We start from the raw sequence: 15,396 nt of genomic DNA, 5'->3' as shown, positions 1-15,396 counted from the left end.
ACTTTCACAAACGGAGCCATAATACAAAAGAAAAGGAGAAAAAACTGAGGTTTTCTGAAAGGTCAAGTCTAGGTCATCTCATCATGTGATGTAATTCATGAAGACCCCCTAATTACACAATAATGGTTCACAAGAAACCACCTAGGGTGGTCCAATAGGTGAAACTGCCTTTGGCATTCAGCTTGACTGACTCCCATTCGGCCTACTTTCAAACTGCTATAACTTATACAAGAAATTATGTGATTCTGAATGATTTTAATATTTTTGTAGATTCCACCAGATTAATAATCTAGAAGTGAACATCACCAGACATTTCTGATGATATCAAAATATCAAATGAAAATATATCTTGGCTAAAATGTTATCATAATCATTAAAACAATGAATGCCCTCAAACAGTGAGTAATTTAAATGAACATATATCGTTGTGTCTTGTTTTACAAGAGTTTTGTTTGGCCCAGCCCTTTTTGTCTCAAGAAAAGTACTTATACTCAAAATGCTATTTCAGCCTGCTTGATCACAACTATGATATACAAGTAAAACCGGGCCCTTTACCCTTTCACCACCATGGTTTGTCCAAAATCCATTGTTTTCTATGGTAAAGTTGGACCTGTATACAGGGAACTGGGGGTGTGAAAGGGTTAAATACCACAATATCGTAGCTACACTGCCATTGTGCTATACCATAAATGCTGTCTTCTGCAGGAAAATTGTTTTACTTGTGTGGCTCAAACATATAGGTTATGGAAGACTGCATAAATTTGCCACATGAGAAGCCTGTAACTTATGACAAGCTATCATACTGTGAATACTAACTGAATGTGGCAGAAATATTCAATCTGTACCTCTTGTAATATACACTTAACATTGCTACCAGATTTTTAGAATTCAATTGCTACCTAATTTTATTCTGGTGTTTAAAGTTTACCACCAAAAATGAGAAAGGATTTTATCCCTGAAATGTCATAAAAACACAGATTATAAATGCAAAAACTAAACACATATTTCGTTAGTGTAAAAACCATCATGAACATCATACAAAACATCTTGATTTGTAAAATTAGGGACTCCTGAATGACGAGATAGCTGTTGCCACACTTGAGATCATAAACTGGCTAAAAGTTACTCAAAATGGCTAAAAGATTTTTGATTTGGCTAATGAGTTGGCTAATCATTTTGATGACTTAGCGGGAGCCCTGCCTTGGTGGCAATGTCCTATGGAGACAAAACAATTATACAGTATTAAAAACCCCACCTATAGTACAAAAACGGTCCAGCCCTATTTCACGTGCAACATCAAGTGCGCAAGCAGTCAGCGTTGTCGTGAACAGAACAGATGAAGAGATTTGATCCAACGCTGACATGGTTACGTGATAGCCGCGATCGGTAAGACTATGGCAGTGTATTAGAGGACCATACAGTGGATATGTCGTGGACATGCAGTAGATTAGTTGTTATATGCCTTTTTCAGAGTGTAGGATAACTTCTGCAAAATGCGATTTTTATACCGTTGCCGTTGATGTTTTCGCTAGAACGAAAATGTCTCTATACCCTTTTCTCAATACAGATTTTGCTTTATACCGCTTGATAGATTGCCCCAGGCTCCAAAAGTGCTATTTCGTTTAAATGTTTACGTTTCAGTGTTCAGTGGAAAAAGTCGATCGGCTTTTTCTGGTATCTTTGTAGTATGTAAATCAACGTGAGAAAGATACGATAGAGTTTAATTACCAGTTCATCTCTCTCTCTCTCTCTCTCTCTCTCTCTCTCTCTCTCTCTCTCTCTCTCTCTCTCTCTCTCTCTCTCTCCAGCTTACCACTTTAAATGATGTTTGTTTTTGTGTTTTACTTTGTCGACGTAAACACAGTTGCATCACAAGGAGTTGTGTGCTCGGTTCGCTTTCAACACCGGGGTTCACCAGCTCGCGCTCAATCTTCGACTCTTATATATGTTATCGTGTTCGTAATTCGATTTTTTTATTCCTGCCATGTTTTATATCAGACACGCAGAATTGAGTTGCTAAATCTCCGCGGACTTATAAAAGAGTGAATCGAATGAATAAAACGTTAGATGGTCGCATTGGTGAAGTGATAGTGAAATTGAAGTTATACTTTGGCAGTCTGTCGTCTACAGGACTTGTGATGAACGCGAATCAAACCAGCTACATGTATAGCAACAACCGCATACGCCAAAACAAAGCCCTAGTGGCCAGTCTCATAGTTTAATAGTAACTTGTGTAGTCGAAATCAAAAGGCCGACAACAGTGAAAATTTTCCACCTCATATAATACCCCAAGAAGCAAAAACATCGATACTGGCATTTTAGTGAACGTAGAGGCTTAGAGAAACTCTTGTATTAACCGTGATCGCGTTTTTCAGACGAAACTTACAAGCAAGCTAATAACCTTGTGCGTAAAATAAAATAAACAGCAATACTAAACAATCAGAAAAGACGTCCATGCTGCAAGTGAAGTTTACTATTGAGAAAGTTGCAACGTCAAACACGACGGTAAAAACACGATTGCGCGATGGTGTCGATGCGCAAAATCAAAACACACAGTAATTTTCGTGATTGTTGAGGTAGAGAAAAAGTTCAATTCATAGTCTCTGTCTCTCGAAGACCGCGGATAGGAATACTGACCACGTCAAGGCCAAAATTTGCATTGTAACTATGGAGACTAGCGGGTTTTTTTCTGAGTAAAGCTGACTGAATTCGGAGAACCCCCGGCCAGATTTTTGCCTTTGACCGTTATTATCTAAAATCTACCGACGGCAATATTTGTCAGCCACATGGATTTGACTTTGATGCATTTGTCTGTCATCTGTCAATCATCACTGAAGACATCAACATACGGATAGCGGCCCCGGGGTCATGAACATTTTCACGAATGAACCGCAAATCCGTAGCGGATCGATGCTTTTGGAAAACCATGCATGGTCCCTAGGCCTGAACGGTGTCGTATATCGCCACTGTGTTCAGATGCATGTCTTGTCGTGCAATATTGTGAAATTGTCGATAGTTGTTCGTAACAATTTTCGTTTGTTTCGTATTTTGCATGTAAGGCCAAAATAATGATAATAACAATAATAATAAACAAGGCAGTATTGCTGAAGGCAATGAGTACTTGGGCCATGATAGAGTAATTTTGAGGACAATAATACTACTATTCAAATATGGTCTTGAATTTCCTCCTGTCAATTAGGCATTTGATTAACTGGTTATGAAACGAAGCAATGGCATGACAACAGCAAAATATGTCGAGCAACTTTTGTGGAGTTTAAGGCAGGGGTTCTTATTTATAGTGGAAATTGCTTAAACTCCTTAATGTTCAAATTACAGCAAATTCTTTTGTTCCGATGGTAGATGTCTAATATTTAGATGGGCATATTTAGATTTCTACCCTATAGTTATCCCTACATACCAAAAATCGGACATCCAGCTCTATTGGCTTGCTCAGAATTAGATATGCCATAATTAATGAGGTACAATATGTGGTGTCATAAGGTGTCCCATCATACCAAATATGAAGGGTGTAGCACCTATGGTTACTGAGTTGTGGACAAATATGTATATTTTTGAGGTCAAAGGTCATTGAGGTCACGTGACGTTTTGTCAAACAAATTATATTATTAACTTATCCCTATATACCAAAATTCAGACCTCTAGCTCTATTGGCTTGCTCAAAATTAGATATGCGCATAATTAATGGAGTACAATATGTGGCGTCATAAGGTGTCCCATCATACCAAATATGAAAGGTTTAGCACTTGTGGTTACTGAGTTGTGGACAATAATGTATATTTGAGGTCAAAGGTCACCAAGGTCACATGATATTTTGTCAAAATGTCTGAGATATCTGTGTGAACCGATGGACTCACTGATGGACTCACGGACGGATATGACCCAATCTATAAGCCCCCTGGACTTTATCCGTGGGGACAAAAAACTCTGTCACTGCATCATTTAGGCAATGTGAATACGATGAGAAACTAAATTTTTTATTTTTCTTGGCCTTATACATGGGAGTCTATGGAGAACTGCCTTATACATGGGAGTCTATGGAGGTGAAAACTAAAAAGTCCTCTAACACGGCCAAATTCGATTCCATTGTGAAACAAATCGACGTGCATCTGTATGGGGTTGGGTACTATTCTTGTGCAAAGTTTGAAAGAAATTGACCGGGGCATGTCTGCTCATGAGATATCTGCGTGAACGGACGGACGGACTGACATGACCAAACCTATAACTCCCCCAGGACTTCGTCCGTGGGCACTAAAAACAACGCAACAGTTATTACAACTACACCAGCGGTAGGTTCATATCCAGAGCCCGGTACGGTCTGCCGCCGTCGCTTGAAAACAATCTCATAAACCTGGCCAAGCGTTCAAGCTCAGGATTATTTGTCGATCAAATTTCAGTAAATTTACCTTACCTAGATGAAATTTTGTCTATAGGCTGAAATTTCGCCGAAGTTTCACAAAATTGCATCGATTTTTCAGGTTCATATCCGACATTTTTGAGTTTTGAGTGCAGACAGAAATAAGTTTTGAGGCAACATGGCTGCGACCCCGTGTTGACCCCTAGCCCTGCGTACGATGCTATGTGCTACAGCTAACACACAGCATCGTACGCAGGGCTAGCGAGAGAGTTGCCGACATCGACGGTTATTTACGAGAAGTGAATAAAAGACTGTCATTTTTGGAAGCGATCGAGTAGCTGAGGTAGGCTGGGATACGACTTGGGCCCAAGAACGCTGAATTTCGGCAGTAATTTGGCTTTTTACGTCAAGTCTCAAAATGGATTTGAAGTCACCGACCCTACGTACGGGTCGGGTCTTTGTAGGGCTGTGGTGAGCGGGGCGATTAGCTGTAGCGGAACACACAACATCGTACGCAGGGCTAGTTGACCCCAAGTGAAAATGTGTTTCGCGATCAAATCTTCCTATATTTTTTCAGAATTTTCGACAAAATCATTGCTTCTTAAATCTTTTGTAAAATATAAAATACTAAAATAAAAATGCGATGTGCCATGTCTCCAGATTTCTAAAATATCGTTCGTTTCGCAAACTTGTGACGCAGTTGAAATTCAATACTGACCGCCAAATAATCTTAATGAGACGAGATCATTCTAGACATCCTCCAAATTATCCAACCATTCGCGTTCGAGTTCAGCTCGCTTAGAGTATCATAACATTCTTCGGCCTTCGTTTAGATCGACCCTAATATCTCCCATTTAGGAAATAAATACACAAGCTACCTCGACAAAACTTCGTGCACCATCCAGGATCAAACGCACTACAAATCTGTCTTGACGTCATCATCTCCTTACATGGTAATCGGCATACCGTATTTTTTAGCAAAGGAGACACAGATTACGTCGGAGTATTCAGTTTCAAAACGTATTACATTGTGTGATGTTGTCAAAAAAAGGTAATGTTACTGCAGTGGTTAAATTACAAAACACAAAAGTTCAAATCAGTTTATTTTGGACTGACTTTACCCAACATTTCATATTGTTTATTATGCCAGATTTGACCACGTGCTTACTGGCGACCCCTTTACATGCAAATTTTGTGTCAAATGGTGTGTTCTCCTGGAAAAACAAACGTACGATTTCTAAATGAAGGAGGCGAAATTTGCCCTCAAGACTCGAAACCACCCCTTTATGGGGTGTACCTAGCTATTTTGAACGAGCTTCTCGAATCTGCAGCTCTATTTCGAAATAATGGTCTGGTTTTCTCAGCTCAAGGATAAGTGTTCTCCATCGCTGTGGGCATTACTATTCTCAACTGGGGGTACAGTTTCCAGTCGTAATGTTTTTCATTGTGTCCGGGATATAAAACCTTTCCTTTTCAAACTTTCACTTTGATTGACACCAGTCCACATCTTGTCAGTGATTAAACATGTTTCAAGTTTAAATGTTTAATTCTGGTCTCGAGCCCTCTGTTTGACCAAACTGAAATTACCCCTCCCACTTTGGCTCGTCCAGTGGGTGTAGCAAGGGTCGTGCCATCGCCTAGGAAAACGGAGTGTGCATTAATTGTTGCATTTCGATGCACATTTTGATTATATTCAGAAGATTTTGTGGCAAAAACTCAGATAGAGAAGCATTAATATTCACATCTCACTTATTCAAGACTGGCTGAGAGCAGCACTTCCATTCAGTTAACATCATTACGCCATTTACTATGCCAAGAAAGATGAAGCCAAGACATTTTGCCCTCCCTGGTCTCAGCCAGAAATGGTTATACCTTACAGAGTTTTTTCCCACGGAATGAAAACAAATGTACTTGGGCTGAGGCCCAAGTACAAAAAATTGTGCTGTTCCAATAACATGGTTTTCAAAAAGAGGGTAGGTCGGCAGGAATTTTTTCCTAAATATTTTTATTTTTAAATATACATTTTGCAGGGGTTCAGGGCGGTCAAACACTGGCCACAACATTTCCAGAAAAATGTATCATACATATAAAAGGGAAAATAACAAAGACATCCTCGTTCAAGCAAAAATCAAATACCAAGTAACGAACGCGTGAATTTACTGGTTTTTCTTTCTTTTTTTTTTTTTTTGCTTCCGTGTCTACGTAGCTCTAAAAAGTTTAGGGCCGGCAGGTGGTTGGTCAGGAAATCGGAACAGCACAATTTCTTTTGTTCGGCCTAATAGCCTGATTTTGAAATAGGATTGTGTGATCTCACTGTGCGAACATCACCTAAAACCATAGACAGTAGTCTTCCCCTCTCTACTGTCTATGCTAAAACAGACTTTGTTAACGCATGACTTTGGAAGACTTTGTGGCCAAAGGCTTCATGATTATTCTCACTTTGAACCAATAGTTCTGTCAAACTGTGTTGCTGTTCCTGCAATTATGGGGAATGAAAGCGAGGTTTTACCGCGTTTTGGTAACCCTTGTGATGCACATATCAATGTTTTCCACCGGGAGGGGAGTGCGAGATAACGGTGGAAACTGATCGAACATCGTCTGATCCGTTGTGCCACATTTTACATTAAGGTTATGCTTGCATGTTCCGTTCAGTTCAGTTCGGCCCGGGCTTCAGCATGCTGATTCTAGCACCTGAATGGATCGATTTTAGCTCAACAATGTGATACAATATTACAATAATACTTAACTTTACTTTACTTTACTTTACTTTACTTTACTTTACTTTATTGCTCAACAACACACTCAAGGAGTGCGGTAAGGCAAAAATTACAAAACTCAGCAAACACTGGATGAAGCTGCTGCTGGGGGGAGGAACTAACGTACAAGAAATAAATTTGGCAAGAGGTAGTTTGTTTTCGTGAGTAAAGATATACTTGAACTTTTCTCTATCATTCAAATCAAGAAAGCAGGATTATACAAACTAGTGGATGAAAATAGACTACCTCGATAAGCTCTGTATTTTGGACATTCTATTACAAAGTGAAATTCATCCTCAACTAAAGACTTACAATGCTTGCAGCATCTGTCATTTGCAGGAACTTTTGGAATTGACCTTCTACTCACACTATGTATGACTTGGAATCAGTTTACTCTGTATTAGTGATGTCATAAATCACTTTAATAAACAAATCTACATCTAGTGAGTGCTTCCTGGAATTTTAGCGGAACGGTGTTGGGCCAGACAATAAAGACAACACGCCATGCCTTGACCAGTTTTATACTTTAAACGATTCGGATTTTACATGCACACAAATGTATATAGTATACAGCCCTTCATTCTCCGTTTTCCCGGGCTTTCATTTTCATTTGTAGCATTCAACACATAAACGGTTCACGGACAGTGAGATTACATGATTCAAGAAGATGCCTTTTCAGACAAAACAACTGGAAAATTTGACACACAGGCATAGAATTGACAAACTTTGCTGTCAGTCATACCAAATTCACCTACGTTGATCTAACCATGTCATTACCCCTACACAATTCGCGATGCATAACAGTCCAACAAAACAACCCATCAGGAATCATTCATGTCACAACACGAAATTCCAAAGTTTCACTTCAAAAGGTTAGATTTCTATAACTTTATTCTACTTGTTGTGTAACTTCCTGAGTCTGTTCTGTCTTTGGCATTGTATGGTGTTACTTGAAAAACTGCATATTGTTTGTCCATTTTCAAAACTATTTGTCTTGCTTTGTGTACTCTAATAAAAGACTGATTAATATTCATGTGTCATGCAATGTTAATAAAAATATTTTGGTCTTCCATTCAGCCAATGTAACTTCAGCGATCAATGCCTGTTTTTATATCTTTGGTACACAAATCCTTTTCGTTTGGTAAATTTGTATGGTGACAAATTCTATCATTCAATTAATCTTGCATTTTTCAACTATTACCGCTTGAGCAATTCAAGTTTTACTTTGATTTCTTTCCCTATATGCCTGGTGATACTGTAGTGTCATGTACTGTAGCTGATTAATTATGACGTAGTAGAATGTTATGTAGATAATTGAGTAAATGACACAAAAGAAAGGCAGGGTCTTCAGCAAAAGGGGCAAGTGTTATCCATTTTCTTATTATACATATGTTTTTCAATAATATCGACGATAATTACGATACCACAACACCATTAAATTTCACTATCGGTTAAATATAAGGACTATAAGGACTACAAGGACTTTCCAATCCCAGGTTTCTCCACTGTTCATATTTTTTGGTTTTCCTCTTATTTTTCCTCTAAAATTTCTTCAAACACTCTGTCGATTAATTCCCGTTCCATTTCTCTTTCTTCCTTTTTCTCTCGCAGCTCTTCTCTGTCAAAATAATGGAATATATTGTGTTTCAGATGTCTATTTTGTGAGAGTGCATATATCCACGGGGCAGTAAATTGGCTTCACAGTGAACAACATCAGTATTGTCATCAGTCTGAAAGGTATTAATCGTATCGATCGTAGTGTATGTCATTTATTTAAACTTCATTTGTCTTGATCAATTATTATAATTTCAGAAACTGTGTACTTACATCATCTCGTCGATAACATCCCCGCCATCATCCTCAGGGCTAGGGGTCCCAGGTTCAACTCTCCTTCTTCTTCTTCTCCGCCAACCTTCGGAGTCGCTTATCAGGAGACTCATCAACAAAACCGAACACAAAAGTAATGCCAATCTGGTCCTCTCCATCATTAAAGATTCTTCGATCAAGAGTTTAGCAAACAAATCTGATAAAAGACAGGCAAAGCAATATATGAATTAGGATGGGCAGCATTTTAGCTCTATGTTCAAAGTATCTTTGACAGTTTTATCAGTACAGGTAGAATTTTTCAATGATTTTCTTAACAATGATATTGACTGCGCTTTGCATATATGAATATAATTATTGAGGAAACTGAGCATTAGATGCAGCTAAAGCAATAGACAATACATGCACACATACACTTTTCTATGCCTATATAATACTTCGACGGCATAACGTTTTACCGCAGTACACAGAAATGTTAAACCCTGGTGCGGGGTATAAAAGACCCCTAACTCATCGAAAATTCATGGCGCTTGAGTCACAACTGGCAACAGCAAGGTAGACCGCTCCGTGAAAATCAGCAGAAGCGATTCTCAAACAAACATTATTGGCATACCATAAACATAGACTGTTTCATAAACACGTAGGCCATACAGGTATACGCAAAGTTTCACAAAGAATTTAAAAGTTACGACGATTAGGGGAAAAATCGCTTTCGTAACAAATGAAATGGCCCCTAGGGAACAGTAGTTCCTTGATTCAAACAACTGTCAATCATTCAGTGACGCGCAGAGGTAGTAAACTGGTCAAACATTTGCTGTGCATACGAGAACATAAATAAACCATTTGTACGCTTAGAGTTACATGTATATTGGCGTGCACACAGGATGAAAACTTCGTGGTTGTCATAAACTATTTTACTAACAAGCGTTTATGATGCAATGACATCGCGAAAGTGAACCCCTTTTCGGATGTGACTTAGCAAGAGATAAGTCAGTACCGGTACGATATAATCTTGCGAAAAATGCGTACACTGTATTGTACAAAACTGTAGGCAGAGTCCATAGTTTGCATTGACAATGACATCGAAAACAATTAAACATCAAAGCATGGCGGTAGCCTCCATGATCAATTTATTACACTCAGTAAAGAGAGCCACTTTTTAAACAGCCTTCCAAATCTACGGCCGAAAGTACGGTACGCTATAGTCGTTGTATTTACACCAGTTCAAGGTGAGCAAGTGAGCGTCATCACCCGATCTTCTTTGAAAGGCTTAGGCCTCAGAGGATACGTGTGTCCGAGATCGGCTCATTGAGTTGGCACTACATCGTAAGATTTCGACAAAGGTTGGACTTTAATTTTTTCAATAACGAAGATATCTATGAACCCAGTCCGTGGTTCATCCCATTGCTCCGAAAATAAACATAACTCGTGATGAGTTGTCCGAGGTCACCGTCAAAGCAACCGGCAACCGAGTAGCCGACTGCAATCGCTTACAGATATCGTGGTACACAAAATTCATGGAAATCTCGATCCTTCCGTGATGTAGTGGACTTACTTTATTTTTTTATTTTAGCGATCGGTCATGACGTCGCGTCGTTCACGTACTTCCTACCATTTTCCTGACCGTGTTTCTCAGTCAATGTTCAGATCGGCAATTCGTGATTTCGACAAGCGAAATTGCCAGCTTCGGATTATTCTTAATGTTTATGTTTATTACGTTCTTTATGATTATTTCCACTACGTACGGCGCCATTTCCGTATGTAGATATGGCGGTCAGTAGCCGAATCATTCTCGAACGATGACATGATCCCGAAACTTCAGTAAATCAACGCAGAAAAAACTTCAGAAGATCAACCCAGCAAGCTCCTGTTTGGTGAAATTGATATTTTTTCCTTCTCTTTTTTCTTTTTCGTATTGCGAAGGCTGTGTCTATAGTCCGAGCGTGATTTGAGAGGAAACAGATTACGGAGATGATGCAAACGATAGCAACCGTTACCAACAGACTCATTATGCAGAGCCATGCCCCAAAACACCCACCCAAACTTGGCATTGGCATTAATCCGGATCCCGGTCCATTTCGCGCCGGGCTTTAAACGTTCAAGGCAACAGAATCGATCGACAACGTCCTGGCTACGCTCTGTGATTCATATTTTAAAATTAAAACGACCTAACGACCTGAGTATGTGTACTTCTCTGCAAGCGAAAAGTCATTGCAACAAGACCTCATTCCCAGATTGACATCCAACTTTAAGAATACTATCTATTTGGAACAGACGAATGAATGACGATATATATGAAAGTGTCACACTTTAGGACGACGTTGAAATTGAATGAGTTCAAGTTAAAAATTGTCGAGCTCATGGGTTGATAGCTCTACTGGCGGACAGAATTGTCCCCGAAGCCGTCTTTCGCCCACTTAAATGGTGTATTCATTGCTTCGCTAAAGCTTGTGTGTACAATGCGTGATGGCGAGTATATGAGTGCGAGTGCTTCATGAACTGTAGAGCGAGTGGAGGGCTCGAGTCAGAAAAAAATGTAAGAACTTCAGTCGGTTATTGAACCACCGGCCGAACAGTTTTGACTGTGATGTTTTCACTAGGTGACTGAGTTCGAATCCCATCGAAAGTCGATTATTGAATTCCAAAGTTACTTACCGATCTCCTGTACTTTTAACTTGAAGCTGTGAGAGACTGCACCGATGGGTTTTGCATGAACTTCTGAATTGAATGTACCACTTGTTGTCAAGATAAAGGAAGCACTCTAGGACCTTACATAATACTCAATTGTACTCCACAGAATGTGAACCATAATGCCTTCCTCTCCTCCCCAAAGAATATTGATATACACAGTATCCGGCTTGTTACCTCAGCCCCTATAAACTGCATTGTTCTTGTTGAAAAGTGACGTCTTCCGGACTACAATTAAAATATAAACAATAAAAAGGCATTTTGCACATTTGAACGATAAGTTGACAAGCTTAATAGTGGGTTCTCAGCATTCTTGGGGGAGTAGGATAAGAAGTTGCAATTGATTCTCAGCGATGTATGTATCTCTGAAAATTGTTTACCTGTATTATATATTTTGCGGTACATCAATTGCCGGAAGGAAAAAATACCATTTCACACTATTCTGGTCTCACATATCTAAATTTTCAGTATTATAAGATTTTTATAAAATAAACATAACTTAGCATTACCTTGGCTTTAAAGAACAGATTTGTCTCAGAAAATGGATGCGAAATCTATCCCTTGTCAATAAGTTGTGAATAAATTACCTATCGGTCTTACTTTCACCATTGTTACATGAAATCTGGCATAACAAAGACACCATAACTGATTTGAAATGTGCTGTGACGTGTAAATTGTTTTTCTATGCAGATTATTCAGCTTTGTTAATTTCTGGCAAGAATCCAAGAATACATACATGGAACTGTTGTTAAGACTGTATATTTAATAAAGAGAAATAGAAAAGATCTGAGCTCTAACTTACTTTCGTAGTGTATCCGACTTTTTTTCAGAAGCAACCGACTGCCATTGCTGACGAACATGAAAGGCAAACCGAGCTTAGATGGTGTATCACGTGATCTATAAAGACATTAGATTTTAGAGTTTAGGTTTCTATAAGTTTATTGTAGTTGTGTAACTTTCTGGGGTTTGTTCTTTCTATAGCATTGTATGGTGTTATTGAAAAATGCATATTGTTTGTCCATTTTCAAAACTATTTGTCTTGCTTTGTGTACTCTAATTAAAGTCTGATAAATATTCATGTGTCATGCAATGTTAATAAAAATATTTTGGTTTTCCATTCAGCTCGTGTAACTTCAGCGATGAAGTCCTGTTTTTATATCTTAGGTACACAAATCCTTTTCGTTGGTAAATTTGTATGGTGACAAATTCTATCATTCAATTAATCTTGCATTTTTCAACTATTTCCACGTGGACAACTTAAGTTTTACTTTGATTATTCCATATTACCCTGACTGTGTTTTGGCATTGGCAAGGAAACACATATGAAAATGTACGGCATGAGGTAGTTTTGGGTCTACAGCTGTGGAGTTTTCAGACGGGATTCCTGTCTTTCACGGGCTGATTTTAACTTTTACGACTTTTTACGCCTCCAGCACAGTAAATGGAAATATCTTTAATCGGATCTGCGGATCGATTAAAAATAAGGAAAAGCATTTGAATTTCTGCTGAATATCGAAAATTTTGAACATCTTAATATTATAACCAATGAAATGGCATACTAAGAGCTTATAGGTTAAATTTTTGTCCCATAAAAATCGGCGTAAACTTTAGTGTATCGTTAGAAAGAAACGAAACGAGAGTTGCCTTCAGTAATTACAGGGGCCTGGAGAATTCCACGAACACCTGTCCCGTGAAAGGTGGCCATCCCCTATCCTTCTGTCTAAAATATGACCCTCATCCTTATCCGACATTCTAAAATTTGACCTGCCCTCCAGCCACTGCAATATTCTCCCAAGGAATAACTGAACCAGTATCAGCTAATTTACATAACACTTGGTTTGATTGTTATGTAAGTTAGGGACAAATTAGGTAGGGAAGGGCTGGTGTTTTCGGAGGGACAGTCACAATTTATCACGCAAGCATTTTCTAAAGAGATATAGTATTTCATACATTTGAGGGAGGGTCACAATATTTTGTGCAACTATAAGAAGGCAAGATGTGGATGATATAGTGCTTCATCCAAAAAATATCACACCATAATACACGGAGTCTATCGGGCAAATTATTGACAATTTTCCCCCACAAAACATGCTGTATCTGTATACGAGTAATAGTGTCACACCTTAAATTTATGATATTTTGCCCTTTTACCAACAACGATCATTTTATAACTTGATCAAGTTGAATGGAAACAAAGGATGTTACATGAAATGAATGTATCTCTCGTGAAATGAACGCATCTCAGTCAGCCAGGTTATGTGCAAAGCAAATATAGGTTTTATAACAGTACTGCGTTATAATTTTAGAACAGGGATGTGTAAAAGACACTGATTTACTCTGGTTACCATTGTAACCTGAGTACGGACTTGGTGTCGCTCTTAATTAGTAATAAAGATCTGAAGAGGTGAGTACAACTTGCTGTGCGCTCCAGGATTATGATTCCCCGTAGTACCTCTCAGCTATTTAGACTTCGAGTGAGTGAATAGCCGCAACAACAACTACAACAACGACCATTGACGTGACAATAGCTTCAGATGAAGAAGATGACAAGAAAATACAAAAGGGAGAATACCGCACGCGCTGGACAAATGAAGGAACAGGTACGCGACAAAGCGAGGGCCTATCGTCCCGGTGGAACGTCAAGCTGTGGCACCGAGGCTTGCGATAAAGGCCGACACGTTACTAAGAAATGTGGGTGTTTGCTATGGACGCGGAAAAGTCGGTCTTTGGAAACACGAATGTCGAGGCAAACCTGTGGCCGGAGCTGGATCAGTGCAACAGATAAGTACAAGTGTTTGCCGCTGTTGAAAGAGAATGTACGTTCGAACTCCGATCTACTTCTGGCCGATACACCATCAATAAATGGATGGAGTGGAATGTAATTCATTCATGAGGATGAGAATATGGAGAAGACTGCTAGTTTTTTCACATTTCATGCAAAGATCACGGCATCCTAAGTCTTGAATGTGCGCCCTCACGCGTTGATACTGACAGCATATGCTTGTAACACTATTTCTACATTCACTTACATGAGAATCCAAGAATATATAAATGGAACTGTTGTTAAGACTGTATATTTAATAAAGAGATATAGAAATAGATCTGAGCATTAACTTACTTTCGTAGTGTATCCGACTTTTTTTGACAAGCAACCGAGTGCCATTGCTGACGAACATGGAAGGCAAACCGAGCTTAGAAGGTGTATCACGTGATCTATGAAGACATTAGATTTTAGAGTTTAGATTTCTATAAGTTTATTGTAGTTGTGTAACTTCCTGGGGTTTGTTCTTTCTATAGCATTGTATGGTGTTACTTGAAAAATGCATATTGTTTGTCCATTTTCAAAACTATTTGTCTTGCTTTGTGTACTCTAATAAAAGACTGATTAATATTCATGTGTCATGCAATGTTAATAAAAATATTTTGGTCTTCCATTCAGCCGATGTAACTTCAGCGATGAATGCCTGTTTTTATATCTTTGGTACACAAATCCTTTTCGTTTGGTAAATTTGTATGGTGACAAATTCTATCATTCAATTAATCTTGCATTTTTCAACTATTTCCGCGTGGACAACTTAAGTTTTACTTTGATTATTCCATATTACCCTGACTGTGTTTTGGCATTGGCAAGGAAACACATATGAAAATGTACGGCATGAGGTAGTTTTGGGTCTATAGCTGTGGTGTTTTCAGACGGGATTCCTGTCTTTCAGGGGCTGATTTTAACTTTTACGACTTTTTACGCCTCCAGCA

General features: G+C 38.8%; 1 long non-coding RNA gene across 3 annotated transcripts; it reads right to left on the bottom strand.

Annotated features, from left to right (window-relative positions):
- Positions 1 to 7,117: 7,117 nt before the first annotated feature.
- Positions 7,118 to 14,776, bottom strand: LOC139133329 (uncharacterized). 3 transcript variants are annotated; one of them, XR_011552563.1, is made up of 5 exons: positions 14,762 to 14,776; positions 12,446 to 12,540; positions 11,611 to 11,871; positions 8,959 to 9,154; positions 7,118 to 8,749 (listed from the first exon to the last, which is right to left on the bottom strand). It is a non-coding gene; the product is annotated as an uncharacterized lncRNA (long non-coding RNA). The 3 variants fall into 3 exon arrangements; XR_011552564.1 differs by lacking the exon at positions 12,446 to 12,540; XR_011552565.1 differs by lacking the exons at positions 12,446 to 12,540; positions 14,762 to 14,776 and adding an exon at positions 12,153 to 12,167.
- Between the last annotated feature and the right edge of the window lie 620 nt (positions 14,777 to 15,396).

Source organism: Ptychodera flava, chromosome 1 (genome assembly GCF_041260155.1).
Source record: "Ptychodera flava strain L36383 chromosome 1, AS_Pfla_20210202, whole genome shotgun sequence".
Lineage (NCBI taxonomy): Eukaryota > Metazoa > Hemichordata > Enteropneusta > Ptychoderidae > Ptychodera > Ptychodera flava.
The sequence above is the reverse complement of the archived record's forward strand: the minus strand, read 5'-3'. Positions and strand labels throughout refer to the sequence as shown.